Source organism: Periplaneta americana, chromosome 15 (assembly GCF_040183065.1).
Source record: "Periplaneta americana isolate PAMFEO1 chromosome 15, P.americana_PAMFEO1_priV1, whole genome shotgun sequence".
NCBI lineage: Eukaryota > Metazoa > Arthropoda > Insecta > Blattodea > Blattidae > Periplaneta > Periplaneta americana.
In genome coordinates, this window is record NC_091131.1 from 37,823,940 (window position 1) to 37,829,939 (window position 6,000).

At 33.6% G+C, this 6,000-nt stretch overlaps 1 protein-coding gene across 4 annotated transcripts in view; it reads left to right on the forward strand.

The window, feature by feature from the left end:
- Positions 1-5,678, forward strand: part of LOC138714796 (uncharacterized) — a 1,282,494-nt gene extending 1,276,816 nt beyond the window's left edge. For all 4 annotated transcript variants that reach the window (XM_069846936.1, XM_069846933.1, XM_069846935.1 and 1 more), the window contains one exon: positions 5,532-5,678. The gene's annotated coding sequence lies outside the window, so the exon portion shown is untranslated. The remainder of the gene's footprint in view (positions 1-5,531) is intronic.
- The last annotated feature ends 322 nt before the right edge of the window (positions 5,679-6,000 follow it).

Sequence of the window (6,000 nt, forward strand, 5' to 3'; positions counted from 1 at the left end):
TTATCAAAAGACAGTAATGACCTTAGCGGTTGATTACTGTAAGCATGACACCAGACAAACCCTCTTTCCTTCACTAACAATATTCTTTGCACGCTTCTCAATCCCACACCACATCTTCTGCAGTCGTTTCTTGCGCGTTGGCAAAGTTGCAGCCAGCATCAAGATGGCCGGCAGCGTTCTGCTCGTCAACGTTTCTAAAATAATTATACACTTTAAACACTATTTTCCTCGCCTGCTTGTGCAATATTTGTATTTTTACAGTCTCTTATTCCATTTATTTATCTTACACACAGTGTTAATTTTACTTATTCAATGTATTGAAACACTCATACGTAAACAAACAAACTCGGAAACTACTTGTTATAGACTGATTCCATTGGTTTTACAGTACAAGCTTGTGACGTCACATACCAGAAATGCTACTGCGCATATAGCAGCTGATCGCCTTCCGAAATGCCGTCTAGTCTAGAAATTCAAAATGCTTCATAATACTTGAAAAAATGTGTACTGGATATAAAAATAATAGTGTAAACAGTAAAAATAGTGTAAATACAGTAATATAGGCCTAAAATACATTCCAAATATTAGTGTAATTGTTAAAGTGGTTCATGTTTTGTTCTGCCCAACTTGACCAAACATGAGTCTCAAGAGAGTAGACAAACATGTAGGCCTACTGCGCTTGCAAGATACACGCGCTTCGTCCATTTAAAAACTTCAATAATACTTAATCTTGTAGCCTTCTGGGACAAAGTACGGAGAGGCGTACTCTGTGCCAGGATGTATGGAGATAAGGTTAGTTCGCATATCAAGTAAAATACTATCGTAAGTCAAAAATCAGATATTATTTTCGTAAATTATTTTCAACGCTGTTTTACTAGCTGGAGGTATATAAAGAACTTCTAATTACACCCAGAACTTCTAACATGTAACCCACTAACATATAACAAGAAAATTAGAAACGTGTTAATATCTTCAATTTGATTAAATAAATTTATAGTCTATGTGTATGAATTAATCAACCTATATTATATTTGTATTCTATAATTTTGACATATATTAGTCCTACTTTTCACGTGCGATATTATTCTTCTCTAGTGTTAATATTGTATTATATAATTCCATTGCCGCTGTAATTATATTTTAGTTCCTATTTTATTTTACTTATTTATTTATATTATTATTATTTTTTATTTTAATATTATATCTGAACTGCGACCGAGCACGAGCGCTGCTCATTCGGTCTCAAATTTTGTTAATACTACTGTATCTTCCTTTTATATTGCTTGTATTATTTTATTTGTATTTCTCTTTGTTTGTTTGTTTTGTAATTATATTTCTTTATTCTGTATATTTGAATTTAAATAAATAAATAAATAAATTTAAATTTAAATAAAATTCTAATAATAAAATAGTACATTTTCAAAAGGTTTTAGGTACCTATTTATTAAAATATTTTTACTACAGTATTTTACTAAGAAATAGCATATCTTTACAAATCACAATTTTCGAGTTGCGACACTATTTTACTGGGAGTGCGAGTTCTTAGACTATATTGACGTGACGTCATGTTTCGCGCGCGTCACAGGTACTATTAGGGAATATTTGCATTTTGTTTGTGTGCAGTTGACGTGCTATTCATAATTCAAAAATAGACCTCACAGAATATTCACAATGCATTCTAGTCATAAAGAATGACACTACGATTTTATCTTTCATACAATTTAAATTGTTTATTCACTTATTTCATTGATTTACTTTTACTTCCAGAGTTAATGCCTTAAAGCCTTCTCTTCCACATAATCAGTATAAAAATACAAGGCAAATATTATAACAGCAACTCAGAAAACAATGTAATAATAATAATAATAATAATAATAATAATAATAATAATAATAATAATAATAACAACTTCTTGTCTATGCGGTTGACGTGAATATGTTAGGAGAAAATCCACAAACTATTATGGAAAACACGAAAATTTTACTTGAAGCAAGTAGAGAAATAAGTTTGGAAGTAAATCCCGAAAATACAAAGTATATGATTACGTCTCGTGACCAGAATATTGCACGAAATGGAAACACAAAAATTGGAGTTTATCCTTCGAAGAGGTGGAAAAATTCAAATATCTTGGAGCAACAGTAACAAATATAAATGACACTCGGGAGGAAATTAAACGCAGAATAAATATGGAAAATTCCTGTTATTATAGGGTTGAGAAGCTTTTATCATCTAGTCTGCTGTCAAAAAATCTGAAAGTTAGAATTTATAAAACAGTTATGTTACCGGTTGTTCTGTATGGTTGTGAAACTTGGACTCTCACTTTGAGAGAGGTACAGAGATTAAAGGTGTTTGAGAATGAGGTTCTTAGAAAAATATTTGGGGCTAAGAGGGATGAAGTTACAGGAGAATGGAGAAAGTTACACAACGCAGAACTGCACGCATTATATTCTTCACCTGACATAATTAGGAACATTAAATCCAGACGTTTGAGATGGGCAGGGCATGTACTACGTATGGGCGAATCCAGAAATGCATATAGAGTGTTAGTTGGGATGCCGGAGGGAAAAAGACCCTTGGAAATGCCGAGACGTAGATGGGAAGATAATATGAAAATGGATTGGAGGGAGGTGGGATATGATGATAGAGACTGGATTAATCTTGCTCAGGATAGGGACCAATGACGGGCAATGAACCTCAGAGTTCCTTAAAAGCCAGTAAGTAAATAAGTAATTAAGATGGGTTGTTAGCCCTTCGCCCAACCCCCAAGCTGGAGGACCATCTCTTATCGGTTGTCCGCGACTGCTTATTCAATATATTCGCAGCTACCCTCCATATCTGGAGGCCGTCTCCTCTATCCGCAACCTGAGGACGAGCCATGCCGTGGAGTGTAGGCCTACATAGTGTAAATATTTAAATTTCAAATATTAGTATAATTCTTAAAGTGGTCCATGTTTTGTTCTGCCCAACTTGACCAAATAGGAGTCGCGTGATCATCCAGTCAAGTACTTCACTTGCATATGCAAGAGCGTCGTCCACTTAAAAGCTCCAGTGATAATCTTGTATAAATTTCTCTTGGGACAAAGTATGGTCCCTAGTTATTAATCAGTATATAATTATAATTGCTTGTTATTTACGAGAATGAATTTAAATAACTTCGATTTGCAATGTTAGTTTCACAGTTACTCCGTTAAATGTAGACTAGCCATTCAATAGCCGCTCTTAATGTAAGGTTAACTAAACGTAAACAGTAGTTCACCGTTATTGTAATCAATGTGTTTAATTGATTGCCAAGCGTTGCCTATTTCGCTGGCTTCAAGAGATTCAAATCCGTTAAAAAAAAAAAATTGGCTTATTGCCAATCTATTTTACAATGTAAGGTCTAATGAATTTTTAAAATTCAACACTTATGCCCGGGTTCTGGTACACCTAAATTAACTTTCAGTTACTTACCTGCGCCTATAAATGTAATTGCACTGATAACTTGCATGAGTTTCCTGAAAGTTAAATGTACATTTATTAGCGTTTCTAACTAACAGTTGAGATAACTTTAAGTTCAGTATCTATTATTGTTCGTAGATGTCTCCAGTAATATTTTGTTAGTGATTTTCTAGATATTTATAGTTACTTTTATTTGCAGAAGTTTTCAGTAGCAAAATAGTAATATATATGATTAAGAAAGCAATAATTGTTGGTATTTCGCGTGATCATCGAGGTAAATAATACTAGTGGAGAGAGATGTAGATGTAACTTTTGCTACAAAACTGCAAACGTGATCAGCTGTGGTGCCTATGGCAGCCATATTGATGAACATATAAAAATATTTTACATTAGTCCATATAAATGATTTCAAATGTTCAAATGGACTTTTCGGAGCCCAAAATACCATTGGCATTGGCAAAACACCGAAGAATGAAATATTCCTCAACTGTCGACAGAATCTGAAGTTGATGACGAAAATTAATCTTGCGATATTTCAAACTCTCTTTACAAACACAATATTATTATCCTAATATGTCGTAGAAAGTAGAACATTTACCCTAAGTTTAAATAAAACTTCAAATTTTTAAAACTCTACAGATAATATAGTAAATTAATTTATTGTGGTCTATATTATTATTTAATATCGGTTATTATAGTTTACGAAACAGTAATGCTGTAGCGCCGCATGTCGGTATTTGTTGGAATCAGTACTAACAGCCAGGTAACCACAGACCAATACATAGTTACCAACTGAAGCACTGATAATTGTAAAGAAGACGATAACTGTTGTTTCGGAAACTCATTTGAAACATATCAGCACGTTAAATTGTAGATAACTCTTTATGTGTAGATAGACAACTGTCTTTCTAGAAACCAGCCACGAATATTGTACGTATTTTAATGTGTTTATCTATGTAACTTATATTTTGACTTTGACTGTGTCTGTAACTCCAGGAAACTGTAGTTCTTTTGACAATAAACTTGATTGATTGATTGATTGAGTCACCACTGTGGAGTAATGGTCATCATGCCTGACAGTAAGACGAACGGGCCCGGGTACAAATTCTGTTTGAGACAAGCTACCTGGTTGAGGTTTATTCCCGAGGTTTTCCTTCAACTCATTAAGAGCAAATGCTGGGTAACTTTCGGCGCTGGACCCTGGAGTCATTTCGCTGGCATTATCACCTTCATCTCATTCAGACCCTGGATTACCATAACAGTTGATAAAGCGTCGTAAAGGAAACCAAATAAAAACTGATTGATTGCAACAGCTACATTTAGTCAACCAAGTGTTGAAATTGTCTTCTTTTACGCTATTTTTTGGCAGTTGGATTACATTTCCAAAATGTAGTCTATATCAGAATCCAAATCTGTTCATCTTGGTTATACAGTGTATCCATTTGTATCTCTAATTCTATATTTAAAATTTATTTTATACAATTTTATTTTTTCCTGATTTAATTATTTAGTATTATCATCACTATTATCAGTTATGTAATGTCCCTCAATATTTCCAAACCATTTCATTCCATTTTTATTCTGATTTTATCTCCCAATCTCCTTGTTTCTGTGTATACTGTATATCATGTAAAGTTAGCTCAGACGTAATCTTATAAACACGTAAGTTGAAATTATTATTATCATCATTATTTATGGCTATACATTTCATATTATACGTTTTTTCGGAATCCATGATTACAAAAATTCGAGATATTTTAATTTTTTTCCTTCATTCTCGTCTTTCTAACCAATTATTATTATTATTATTATTATTATTATTATTATTATTATTATTATTATTATTATTTGAAGCTCTTAAAGTCATTAATAACTTACTGTACTTCTCTACTTTTTCTACTAATTTACGTAATATGTTTTAACTAGTACCTAATTCTCTATAGGGAATCGAACCTGTGCCCGCTAGGTCATATAAAACATAAGTGACAATAACTAACACGTGTAATCAGTAGAAATGCAACACAAGTGTGTATCTATAAAGCTATGTTAAAAAGATATCGGTTACTAAAACTTGTGTTTGTTTTTCTCTCCAGGTTACGCATACAGTATTTCCGCCGGAAGTGCAGTGGATCCCAAGATGATCGGCACGGCTTCAGAAACTTGTGTGGATGCAATGTGCCCAGTGAAAACATGTAATGTGCCAATTATATACTTCTTTCCTATAGTAAAAAGTATATACCAAAGCCTATAAAACTGGTTTATTGCTTGGTAGTCCTCCAGTGCTACGGTGTAAAACCGACTCCAATCTTTCTTCCTTCCTTATTCCTACCCTATCATTCTTTCCTTCTCACTCTGGCCTTTTCTTGTTCGTTTATTTCTCCCACCCTTATTTGCCGTCTCTTTCTCCTTGCGTGACGTCCTCTCCTCTTCGATGGAGTTGCTGTACGTTCTTGACTAGTACAGCCACGGGGCTCTATCTAGTGTGTATGTGTGTCTGTGAGTAGTGTTTCTTCTACTAGCTACATCGTACCAGAGCTTTGCGTTCGATCATCTTGACGTCCA